The sequence below is a fragment of the Plecotus auritus genome (genome assembly GCF_963455305.1).
Source record: "Plecotus auritus genome assembly, chromosome: 2".
In the NCBI taxonomy this organism is placed as follows: domain Eukaryota; kingdom Metazoa; phylum Chordata; class Mammalia; order Chiroptera; family Vespertilionidae; genus Plecotus; species Plecotus auritus.
Genome location: NC_137771.1, coordinates 122,076,834 through 122,088,902, shown reverse-complemented (window position 1 = coordinate 122,088,902; position 12,069 = coordinate 122,076,834). Strand labels below are relative to the sequence as shown.

Here is a 12,069-nt window from a genome sequence, read left to right as displayed (position 1 = left end):
AGCTGGAGTCATTTAAAACATTTATTTGGAGGAATTATTTTAAATTAAGAAAAGTAATAATGATCTTGAAAGTGTTAAGATAAATCAAAGTATCATTTATATTATGATTGAAATTGGTAAGTTACAACAATGGGTAAAGTATAAATTCTCTAAAACATGTAATTGAAAATATTCATAAATGTATCATAACCCAATAGCAGTACAGTGTGCCTGCTTTTGAGATGCATCGTTTTCCTGGCAGGTAATAGTTTTCCTTAATTACTCAGAAAGGTTTCTGATCTACATTAACTTAGTTATGTTGCTTTTTTCTTCTTCTAATCTTTATGTAGTGCTATTTGAAAGGTTAAAGTGGGTGGTGCAAGGGCTGGCTAAATAGCCATCTCAGATGGTGATGAAAGAAAATTGAATTTATTTAAGGAAAAGGGAATGGGAGATGGGGATATCCAAAGAGAAGGGCTACACAGAGAAAAGGGGGCCTTGAAGACCGGTTCAGTGGATTAGCCACTGCCCATTGCTCCCCTGGTTGTAAGATTCCTGGGGTCCCTTACATGCCTATGGGAGAATGGTCTTTTTCCCAGGTTAGATTCCTCCCCCTAATCATCACCATTTTAGCTCTTACTGCTCATGCCTCATAGTAGAAGGACCTCCCCCTGGGCCATCTTAGCTTCTGCTGGGCAAGTGCCCCCCAGAGGAGTCCTGGTACTCTGGCTGGTTGTACCCTGGGGAGATTGGAAAGTCAGTTTTTCTTCCCTAAACAGGATGGAGGGATGTTAATCCCCTTGGCAGGGCAATGCTGCTGTCGCCTAGTGTGCATGAAGCTGTGGCTTCTGACCTAATTAAACTTAGCCAGTTTTCCTCCTTTCTTTTATTAATATTTAGCTAGTCTAAGCTAACAATACCAGTATTTCTTTTATTTATATATTTATTTATTTTTTAATTTCTAAGTGTCCCAATGCCTGTTAGGTTAGTGTCTTATCTGTTACAACAGTTCTTAAATACATCAGAAGAAATAATATTCCTAAAAGTGATCCCAAACCACCATTTTAGGGCACTCTTTCTGGTTTTAAGTGTTACCAGAGAAATTATTGGGCCAGATTTCCCAAATAGGAGTGGGAGTTGGGTTCTTGGGGTTACCACTGAAATAAGAATTTTCAGAAACTCCCACGGAAGAATGAGATATAGTAAAAGGCTTTATTTGTGTAGAGTTACATTCTTACGGTTGTCAAGTCCCATGTCCGTTAACCCAGTCCTGAAAGAGGGGCAGCTGGGCTTCCAGGAAAGCCAAAGCAAAGCCAGTGTCCAGATTGTCTGTTTCATGTTGCAGCTGAGCTTAGTTAGCATTAGGCTAGGTATAGTCCATCAGCCCATTGTGTGGGTCCTGAATGCCCCCTGTAGCAGGAGTCACAGGAGCACAGGTACCAGGAAAAGCAAGAGCCCAGAGAGCAAAAACCAAGAGAGTGCACTCCTTTGTTCAGAAGTTTAAATATTCAGGTTTCCTGCCCTTGCAGTGGCCACGTCTATTTGCTTCCAGGTGTGAATGACATGTAAGCACCTTCCCAAGTCTTTCAGACCTTACTAATAAGCATGCGACCAAACTGCATTCGTCCAGTCCTTTCCCCCATCAGTCAGGGAACAGACTTGGTGAGTATTAACTTACCAAAGCTATATAAATGGTACGTGAATATTATCTAGTTTTCCCTCTACTCCTTTCCTGTTAAATAATAATCAGATTATTAAAACAGTATCATAAGTCTGTGTTTTTTACTTTTTGTAGCACTGTTTTCTAATTAAGTATGTCTACTCTATTTTCCGGTGGCTACAGAGGATTCAATCAAGTTTCATTTTTTAAATTTTTGATGTATTTTTTAAATCTTTATAGTTTAAAGCAGTGGTCAGCAAACTGCGGCTCACGAGCCACATGCGGCTCGAGAGCCGTGGTTTGCCACTCTGTTGGCTAATGAGTTTGCGGACCACTGGGATAGGGGCTTAATCACAAGGAACAACAACAGCCTGTAATTATTGGAATCGAGAGTCTAGGTCAGGGGTCGGCAAACTCATTAGTCAACAGAGCGGCAAACCGAGGCTCGTGAGCCGCATGTGGCTCGCGAGCCGCAGTTTGCTTATCACTGGTTTAAAGTATTATATAAGTCCCCCTTTTCTCCCCATTTACCACTTCCAGCCCTGTCCAGTCCCCACCCCCCAGGCCCTCACGACTCCATTGTCTGTTTCCATTGGTTATGCATATAAGTTCATGGTTTGATCATATAAGTTCATTGTTTGATCTCTTCCCACTCACCCTCCCCTGCCTTCCTTCTGAGGTTCAACAGTCTGTTCATGCTTTGATATCTCTGGGTCTGTTTTTGTTCATCAGTTTATTTTGTTCATTAGATTCCACATATGAGTGAGATCATGTGATATTTATCTTTCTCTGGCTGGCTTATTTCACTTACCATAATTCTCTCCAGGTCCATCCATGCTATTGCAAGTGGTAATAGTTATTTTTTAAGTTGTGTAGTGTTCCATTATGTAAATGTACCACAGTTTTTTAATCCACTCATCTGCTGATGGGCACTTAGGCTATTTCCAAATCTTAGCTATTGTGGTAAGGGTGTAAATGAACATAGGGGTGCATATATTCTTTCTGGTGTGTGTCTTGTTATATTCCTAGAAGTGGGAACACTGGGCCAAATGGGAGCTCAATTTTTAATTTTTTGAGGAAACTCCATACTGTTTTGCATAGTGACTGCACCAGTCTGCCTTCCCTACCAGCAGTGTACCAGGGTTCCCTTTTCTCCACAACCTGGCCAACACTTGTCCTTTGTTGATTTGTTGATAATAGCCATTCTGACAGGTGTGAGGTGGTACCTCATTGTCGTTTTAATTTGCGTCTCTCTGATGATCAGTGACTGAACATTTTTTCATATGTCTCTTGGCCAGCTGTATGTCCATTTTGAAGAAGCTTCTATTTAGGTTCTTGACCCATTTTTTATTTGGATTATTTGTCTTCCTTTTGTTAAAGTGTATGCATTCCCTGTAAATTTTGGAGATTAACCCCTTATTAGGTATAACATTGGCAAATATGTTCTCCCAGGCAGTGGGCTTTCTTGTTGTTTTGTTGATGATTTCTTTTGCTGTGCAGAAGCTTTTTATTTTAATGTAGTCCCATTTGTTTATTTTCTCTTTAGTTTCCATTGTCCCAGTAGATGTGTCGGTAAACATATTGTAATGAGAGATGTCTGAAAAGTCAGATGGTTTCTTCTGACTTTTATAGTTTCACTATAGTTTCACATCCTACATTAAAGTCTTTTATCCATTTTGAGTTTATTTTTGTGTGTGGTGTAAAATGGTGGTCTAGTTTCATTTTTTTTTTTTGCATGTATCTGTCCAATTTTCCCAACACCATTTGTTGAAGAGACTGTCTCTGCTCCAATGTTTGCTCTTGCCTCCTTTATCAAATATTAATTGAGCATAGTGGTTTGGGTCGATTTCTGGGTTCTCTGTTTTGTTCCATTGGTTCATATGTCTGTTCTTATGCCAGTAGCAGGCAGTTTTGAGAACAGTGGCGTTGTAATATAGCTTGATATCTGGTATTGTGTTCCGTCCAACTTCGTTCTTCTTTCTCAAGATTGCTGCAGCTATTTGAGCTCTTTTTTGATTTCATATAAATTTTTGGAGTATTTGTTCTAGATATGTGAAATATGCTGTTGGTATTTTAATAGGGATTGCATTGAATCTGTAGATTGCGTTGGGTAGTATGGACATTTTAATGATGTTGATTCTATCAATCATGAACATGGTATATTTTTCCACTTGTTTATATCTTCTATCTCTTTTTCAACATCCTGTAGTTTTCTGAGTACAGGTCTTTTGCATATTTGGTTAAGTTTATTCCTAAGTATCTCATTTTTTTTTTTTGGTTGCATTTATAATGGGATTATTTGTTTAGTTTCTCTTTCTCAGAATTTATTATTGGTATATAAGAAATCATTCTATTTTTGGGTATTGATTTTGTATCCTGCTACGTTGCCAAATTCATTTATTAAATCTAGTAGTTTATTGATGGAGACTTTAGAGTTTTCTATTTACAGTATGATGTTATCTACAAATAATGAGAGTTTTACTTTCTCCTTTCCAATTTGGATGCCTTTTATGGTTTTTTTTCTTGTCTGATCGCTATGGCTAGGTCTTCCAGTACTATATTGAACAAGAGTGGTGAAAGAGGGCATCCGTTCATTGTTCATGTTCACCTGGGAAATGGTTTTAGTTTTTGTCCATAGAGTATGATATTGGCTATCAGTTTATCATATTTTTTATTATGTTGCAGTACGCTTCCTCTCTTCCCACTTTCTGTGAGTTTTTATTAAAAAAAGGGGGGGTGTTGGATTTTTGGCTAATGCTTTTTCTGCATCAATTGAAATGATCATTTGATTTTTTTTATAAATATATTTTATTGATATTTCACAGAGAGGGAGAGGGATAGAGAGTTAGAAACATCGATGAGAGAGAAACATCGATCAGCTGCCTCCTGCACACCCCCCACTGGGGATGCGCCCGCAACCAACGTACATGCCCTTGACCGGAATCGAACCCGGGACCCTTCAGTCTGCAGGCTGACGCTCTATCCACTGAGCCAAACCGGTTTTGGCGATCATTTGATTTTTGTCTTGCAATCTGTTTATATGCTGTGTCACATTTATTGATTTGTGAATATTGTACCAGCCTTGCATCCCCAGAATAAACCCCAATTGATCACTTACGATCATTTTACTAGTGGCCCGATGCATGAAATTCGTGCACATTAAAAGGAGGACCCAGAGTCAAGTCCCTGCCCACCCACATGCACCTCAAAATCGTGTGAGACCCAGACCTGGCCACCACCCTCCCCCCCCACTGGGCTAGATCCAGACCCAGCCAGTCCCATCCTTGTCAAGCCCCACTGGGCAGGGGGCGCAGCCTCAGGCCCCTGTCAAGCCCCACTGGCAGGGGGGCGCAGCCTCAGGTCCCCCGTCAAGCTCCGCTGGGCGGGGGGGCACGGCCTGAGTTCCCCCGACCCAGCACTGGCGGTGCACCTTGAGGTCCCCGTCAAGCCCCGCTGGGTGGGGAGCATGGCCTGAGGTCCCCTGTCAAGCCCTGCCAGGCAGAGGGGCACAGCCTCAGGTCCCCTGGCCCGGTGCTGGGGTGGGGGGGTGCGGCCTGAGGTCCCCAGCATGGTTTCAGGGTGGGGGGCACGGCCTGAAGTCCTCTGTCAAGCCCCACCTGGTGGGGGGCACAGCCTGAGGTCCCCCGGCCTGGCGCTGGGGCGGGGGATCAGCCTGAGGTCCCCTAGCCCAGCATCAGGACGGGAAGCGCACCTTGAGGTCCCCCATCAAGCTCCGCTGGGCGGGGGGGTGTGGCCTCGGGTTGCCTGGCCTGGCGCCGGGGTGGGGGTCATGGCCTGAGGTCCCCTGTCAAGCCCCCCGGGGGCGGGGGAGGGTGTAGCCTCAGGTCCCTGCTGATTGCTCGTTAAGACTCCTTAAGGGAACTTGGCCTCAGCTGTGGGTGCAGCCATCTTTGTGACAGAGTGATGGTCAATTAGCATATTCTCTCTTTATTAGATAGGATTGTATTGCTGGCTCCAGTTTGCTAAAATTTTGAGGATTTTAGGATCTGTGTTCATCAGGGATATTGGCCTATAGTTCTCTTTCTTTGTAGTGTCTTTATCTGTTTCTGGAATTAGGGTAATTCTAGCCTCATAGAAAGAACTTGGAAGTATTCCCTCCTCTTGGATTTTTTTTTAATAGTTTAAGGAGAATAGGTGTTAGTTCTTCTTTGAATATTTGGTAAAACTACCCTGTGAAACCGTCCAAATCAAGGCTTTGATTGCTGGGAGTTTTTTTTATTACTGCTTCAATATCATCAGTAGTTATCAGCCTATTCAAGTTTTCTGATTCTTCCTGATTGAGTTTTGGAAGGTTGTATTTACTTAGGAATATGTCCATTTGGTCTAGGGTGTCCCATTTGTTTGAATAAAGTCATTCATAATATTTTTTTATGATCCTTTGTATTTCTGTGGGGTCAGAGAGGAAGGGAGAGGGAGAGAGAAATAGAAACATCAATGGGAGAGAACCATTGATGGGTTGCCTCCTGGACGCCCCCAACTGGGGATCAAGCCTGCAACCTGGGCATGTGCCCTTGACTGGAATTGAACCCGTGACTCTTCAGTCTGCAGGCTGACACTCTATCCACTGAGCCAAACCGGCCAGGACTCTGACTTTTTTGGGGGGTGTCCTCTCTGTTTCCTGGTGAGTCTGGCTAGTGGTTCATCAATCTTGTTTATCCTTTCCAAGAACCAGCTCTTTGTTTCATTGATCGTTTATATTGTATTTTTGGTCTCTATGTCATTTATTTCCGCTCTAATCTTTATTATTTCCTTTCTTCTACTTTGGGCTTTTCTTATAGTTCTCTCTATAATTCTTTAGGTTGTAGTGTTAGATAACTTATTACTATTTTTTCTTGTTTTTTTGAGTTAGGCCTATAGTGCTATGAAAAGGACTGCTTTCACTGTGTCCCATGGATTTTGGATTGTTGTGTTTTCATTGTCATTTGTTTCCAGGATGTTTTTTTTGTTTGTTTGTTTGTTTGAGTTTTTTTGCATTTTAATTTCCTTATTGATTAAGGTATTACATATTTGTCCTCATCCTCCCCATTACCTTCCCAACCTTCAGGTTGTTTTTTTCTTTCTTCTTTGATCTTTTTGTTAACCCATTCATTGTTTAATAGCATGCTATTTAGCCTCCATGTGTTTGATTGTTTTTGAGTGTTTTTATTGTAGCTGATTTCTAATTTCATGCCATTGTAGTCTGAGAAGATGCTTGATATTATTTCAGTCTTCTTGAATTTGTAGACGCTTAGCTTGTGTCCTCACATGTTGTCTATATTTGAAAATGTCTCATGTGCACTTGTTAAGAATGCATATTTCCTAGCTTTGAGGTGGAATGTTCTGAAGATGTCAATTAATTCCTTCTGATTTAGTGAGTCATTTAGGATTGCTATTACCTTGTTGATTTTTTTTTTTGTCTAGAAGATTTATCTATTGATGTCAGTGAGGTATTAATGTCTCCTACTGTGATTGTATTGCTGTTAGTCTCTCCCTTGATAACCTGCCGAAGTCTTTTTATGTTTTACCCTAATTATAGCCTCTTGTTGTATCGATCCCTTTAGTATTAAGTAGTGGTCTTCCTTATCTCTTGTTATAGCCTTCACTTTGAAGTCTATTTTGTCAGATATAAGTATTGCCACCCACGCTTTTTTTTTTTATTTCCATTTGCCTGAAAACTTTTTTTTTTCCATCCCTTCATTTTCAGTCTGTGTGAGTCCTTTGTTCTGAGGATGGTCTCTTGTAGACAGCATATATATGGGTTATGTTTTCTTATCCATTCAGCTACCCTATGTCTTTTGATTGGAACATTTAAGCCACTTATGTTTATGATTATTACTAATAGGTGTTTGTTGGTTGCCATAGTGGAACAATTTGTGCCTGTGTTCCTTCTTCCCTTTTTATTCTTTTTCACAACAATCCCTTTAGCATTTCTTGCATTGCTGGTTTGGTGGTTTTAAACTCCTTTAGCCTTTTTTTGTCAATGAAGCTCCTGAGTTCACCTTCAATTTTGAATGATAGCCTTGCTGGATAAAGTATTCTTGGATTTAGTCCCTTGATTTTCATCATTTTGTATACTTCATGCCATTTCCTTCTGGCCTGATGTGTTTCTGTTCAGAAGTCTGTGGATAGTCTAATGGGAAATCCCTCGTAGGTAACTTTCTGTCTCTGTCTTGCAGCCTTTAAGATCCTTTCTTTGTATTTTACATTTGGCAATTTAATTATGATGTGTCTTTATGTAGGTCTTTTTGAGTTCATCTTGATTGGGATCCTCTGTGCTTCCTGGACTTGTGTGACTTTTTTCTTCCCAAAGTCAGGGAAGTGTTCTGTCATCATTTCTTCAAACAGGTTTTCTGTTCCTTGCTCAGCTTCCTTTCCTTCTGGCACCCCTGTTATGTGATTGTTTTTTCATTTCTTATTGTCCCAAAGCTCCCTTAACTTCTCCTCCTGTTTTTTTTTAATTTTTTTTTCCCAATTGCTGCTCTGCTTGGGTGTTTTCTGCCTTGTCTTTTAACTCGCTGATTTGGTCCTCAGCTTCCTCTAGTCTATTGTTGAAACCTTCCCTGGTGTTCTTTATTGCAGCTATGTCATTCTTCCTTTTCTCTGGATTCTTACTCATGGTGTATTTTTCATTCAGGTCCTTATAAATCTCATTGAGTTGCTTGTAATTCTTATTCAGATGTTTGAGCTTCCTTATAACCATTACTCTGAATTCTTTATATGACAAATTTCTTGCCTCCATTCATTTAGTTCCTTTTCTGGTGATTTCTCCTTTTCTTTCATTTGGGGATTGTTTTTTTGTCTCCCCATTTTTGCTATTCCTTTGTATTTGTTTGTATATATAGATCAAACTGCTGTGCCACCCAGATTTTTTGTGTTGGTCTTATGTAGTAGATGTTTTGTGGGACCGAGTGGTACAGTCTCTCAGGTCTCCTGGGCTGGGTGTTCTAGAAGCCCCCCTACTTGAAATATTTGGGTCTTAAATGTTATTGTCCCATTCCTAGATGGAGTGTCATCTAAGGGTGTCTGATTATGTGGCTCACTCCCAACCATGTCATGCCAGCCAATGTGGAGGTGCTGACTGAACAGCACGAAATACTACAGGACAAGACATGACACAAAAGGAACAGAAAAAGAATGTATACAAGACCCCTATTGCCCCAACAGTGACCACCAGAGAAAAGAGAATTAGAAAAGAGAATGATGGATGGATGGAAGGAAGGAAGGAAGGAAGGAAGGAAGGAAGGAAGGAAGGAAGGAAGGAAAAGCATAACAAAACAAACAAATAAGTTAAAAAGCACCTAGAAATGTGGGTGGGGACAGAATCTGTAGATGCAGAGCTTAAATAAAGAAAATAAGAATAAAGAATTAGAGGAATAGGGGAAGGACCATGGCTTAGAAAAAGGAGCAGAGAAAAAATGAGAAGACAAGAAAAAAATATTTGCAAAGGAAACTACAGGAGAGAGCAAGTAGGCCTAAATATAGGAAGTGAAACAAGTTAAGAAATTAGAAGAAGAAATGAAAAAGAGAAGAAAAAAATTAAAAAATTGAGCAGTGGAAGAAAAAGGAAAGAGAAAGGGAAATTGAGTAGGTGCAGGGAAGAGGAAAATTAGATATATGAACAAAATAATAGAATAGAATACTAACACATCAATAAAGCAGATAGATAAAAAAGATCAATTTTAAAAAGTGGGGGAAAGAAAGAGACAAACTGAAAAGGAGAAAGAAGAAGAAAAATGGGAGGAAAGAAATGAAGAGAGGAAGAAATGTGCAAAAAAAAAAAAAAGTGAAGTGTCATTCGTTTAAGCCGAGTTTTAATATCCTATGGGAGCTGGCTTAGGACCCCACTCTTCTTTCTGCCAATTCTGGGCTTTCTGTTAGATACTTGGGTGCTAACCACTGTCAGTCACTGTCTTTTGGCTTTTAGCACCCTGCTTGAAGCTCCAAGCAATCCACCAGTCCACCACTTGTGCCTGTCTCCACAGGCCTTATCTGCAAGCAGACGGGGCCAATCTGTCCTGTAGAGAAGGTTTGTTAGCTACCTGGGGCCCAGAGCTGATTCAGCACTCTTCTTCTGAATCCCCATGTTCCACTACTGCCCACCTTTGCCTGTCAGCCAGCTGTCAATCTTAATTACTCAAGAGTCTGTTCCTGACAGTGCTTGGTGTTTCACTTTCAGGGCATATGATGGGTGTTTTTTTCTGTCCCAGACTTACTCCTCCAGGAGTGGCCCAAAATATCACTCTGCTGTTGGCCAGACAGAGCCTTGTATGGAGACCGATGAGGTCAGCTGGGACCCTGAAGTTTTTATCAGTCTCATTTCTAGAATAGTGGGGCGGGTGGCCCCTCCTCCAATCCATTCACTGAGGGTCCTTGAGACTGTTCAGACCCTTAAGCTGGCCTCTGCCTTTATTCCTTTGTAAAGCTCAAAATGCAGGGTGTGGCAGGCTGTATCACCTGGGGCAATTTTTTTCCTTTACCTGCCCTCTGGGTGTTAGGAGCAGGTAGCTCCTCCCAGGGAGAATGGCCGTTTTGGTTTTGGTTTGGAAGCATATAAATGACCCAATGCAGGACTCCCAGCTACTGCTTTCCCAAGTCTCTCTGCCCTGCTTTTCACCCCCACCTGTCCTCAGGCACCTCAATTCTGCACGTGGGTGTGTAGTTGCAAGTGGAAACTCTTGTGCTCTGAGTTTATGTGATTAAAAAAAGAAAAGAAAAGGGCAGTCAAAACTGCAGCTCTCTCCCCCACTGGCTCTGGTCTGCCAGGTCTAGACTCTGCTGCTGCCAGCAGTCTTGTTACCTTTCACAGCTGCTTGGATGATATGGACGCTGCGGGTCACACTGCCACAGGTCAGGCCACCATGGGCTGGATAGTGCCACAGGTTGGTTCATGCCGCTGCCACCACTGGTGCATGGAGCCCTCCCTGTGCTCCCAGATCAGTTCTCCCCATAGCACAGCTCCTTCCTTTCCAGGCTCCCCACCTCTCACAACCTCGCCCTTCCTACCAGTCTCCAGGTGCCTTCTGTTCTTCCTTGTCAGCTCCTCAGCTGGACCACAGTTGGAAATTCCAGGTGAAAGTTCTCCAGTTTAGTGGTATTTCCAGCCTGGCCTTGGGACTAGGTGCCCAACAGGCCTGCCTATTCTGCCACCATTTTTGTCTCCCTACAATTAAGTTTTACAAGTCACTTCTGTTCCTTGACTTACCTTTTCTTCTGAAATTGCTTTTTCTTTGTCTTTTTTTGGCTACTTTCTTTTGTGTTAAAGCTTTCTAAGGATGTATAGTGATCTTGAGGTATCTTTTCATATTTAAAAATGAGGTAGCACAAGTTTAATTGGAAGCCTTGTATGTATATGGGTAGACTTCAGTTTTGTTAGAGTGGATGGAAGACAACTAGCTGTTAAAGCTATGACATGCTCCAGAATGCCACATTGTGAATGCCTTTGCTTTGGGTTCTTTTTTCTCCCCTCTACAAGAGCTTTTAAAGTAGTTGCACATCACCTTGGCTTGTGTGGCTCAGTCAGTTGGGCATTGTCCCATGCACAGAAAAGTTACTGGTTCAATTCCTGGTCAGGGCACATGCCGGGTTTCAGGCTCAATCTCTGGTAGTGGGCATGCAGGAGGCAGCTAATTGATGTTTTGCTCTCATATAGATATTTCTCTCCCTTTCTTGCTCCTTAGGAGGGGAAAAATCTTTAAAGTAGTTGCACATCAATTGAGGCAAATATAGATTTGATTCTCTTCTGTTCCTAGATACTCGAATCTAAAGTACACATTAGTGGCATAGTGGAGTGGATCTATAAGTAAAGTAAGCATCATGATTTTTAAAAGTGAATTTATATGTACATTTAATATTATTTTAAATTATATCACTTTGAAATATGCAAGAGGCTCAGGGGGATACTTTTTGGGATGCAGTACTGCCAAATTTAATTAATCTTCTAACTTAATTAAAACTAAAATATTATCATTTTTTCTCTTGATAAAAGCAGGTAGAATTATTTTATAATTGTAAATTTAGATTGATCGCTAAAAAAGACATTACTTTCTTCTGAAGAGTATTCTGATAACGAGGAAACCTTTTTGTTTCTTGGCAGATAACCTTGCAAGATAAGCAAAGTTGTAGAAAAGTGTTGAAGGTTTTAAGGTGTTATAACTTGCTAGGACAACTGTAGCAAATTACAACAAACCGAGTGCCTTCAAAACAGTAGAAAATTATTCTCTCCATAGTTCTAGAGGCCAAAATCCTAAGTGTAGGTAGGTGATGGCAGAGCTCTGCTCCCTCTAGTGGCTCTAAGTGAGAGAAGCCTTCCTTGCCTCCATCATCTTCTTTTGGCTCCTGTGTTCTTGTCTTCTGGCAGCATATCTCCATCTTTATATGGCCTTTTCCCCTGTGTGTCTATGTGTTTGCTCATTTTCTGTTTCTTGGAAGAA

At 41.3% G+C, this 12,069-nt stretch overlaps 1 protein-coding gene across 16 annotated transcripts in view; it reads left to right on the top strand.

The window, feature by feature from the left end:
• The window catches only part of USP25 (ubiquitin specific peptidase 25), a 189,339-nt gene that overhangs the window by 82,949 nt on the left and 94,321 nt on the right, over window positions 1-12,069 (top strand). The window lies entirely within an intron of this gene.